We start from the raw sequence: 1030 nt of genomic DNA, 5'->3' as shown, positions 1-1030 counted from the left end.
AATCAAAGCTTGTAACAAAGAACAGATTTCTCGAATAAAATGGAAAGTTTCCAATACATTGAAACATAAATCCATAAGTCACCATACATACAACACCTGGCATCAAATAAGAAAACAGCAAGTTTACAAAATCCCCGTAAAATCCATGGTCTGGTTCCCTGATGCTTCCTCCATCTGCCAAGTGTGCTCTACTGGATACAGTACTCACTGTGGCTTTTGGGGGCACATTTAGCTGAGGCTGTGGCACACAGAGCACTTATCTGGGAGGGCCGTGGTAGTGACAGCTCAACTCAAGAAGCAAAGCAGTTACCAGCACATTCAAACAGCGTATTGAACATCCTTTAAATATCAAAATGAGAAACAAGAAAGCAACATAATCATGCTATTGGAAAGATGTTACGAAATAAGGACAGCTGGGTAAGGCTTAAGGTTGAAAAGTGGCTCTCCAGCTTCATTTCTTTGGCTTCTTGGGTAGTGGCCGTCGGAACAAGATGTGAGGTTCTGGTTCGTGGCTCTTGTAATGAACCTATTCCTGACTTTGCTGAACACCAAGATTCTTCCATTCAGATTCAGACATCAAATGAGTTTTAGGGACCAGCTTGGCTATATCCTTGGGCAACACGACATGCCAGTACTCAAATTCCTAGTCGTCCTATTTGTCTGAATAGTGAATTTGTTTGTGTGACATGACCGCTTTGCATTCTGGCATTCAGCCCCTAGCCTACAACCTCCAAACAACTTCTAGCAGCACGCCTCCAGTTTTGAAAGTAATTTTCTTTTATATCCTCAAATGTTAATGATTAGAGAAAACTGTTACTTTTAAACTAAAATGCCATTGTTGTTCATGTTTTCTAATTCATTCATGACATCATGAAGGTAAATTCAATCTAAATGAATGATTGAAATGTTTTACAATTTCTGTACTGTACACCTGTCATTTTAGTATTTAGACAGACCCTACAAAAATGCATATTTTCTTCTGTTTTTCTGTGAGTGTACTTTGGCCTTCAAAATAAATACACACAGCTGG

At 39.2% G+C, this 1030-nt stretch overlaps 1 pseudogene; it reads right to left on the bottom strand.

Annotated features, from left to right (window-relative positions):
* Window positions 1-244: 244 nt before the first annotated feature.
* On the bottom strand, window positions 245-688 carry LOC141421315 (cyclin-dependent kinases regulatory subunit 1 pseudogene; annotated as a pseudogene).
* Between the last annotated feature and the right edge of the window lie 342 nt (window positions 689-1030).

Source organism: Castor canadensis, chromosome 3 (assembly GCF_047511655.1).
Source record: "Castor canadensis chromosome 3, mCasCan1.hap1v2, whole genome shotgun sequence".
Taxonomy (NCBI): Eukaryota; Metazoa; Chordata; class Mammalia; order Rodentia; family Castoridae; genus Castor; species Castor canadensis.
This window is presented reverse-complemented; position numbering and strand designations above follow the sequence as displayed.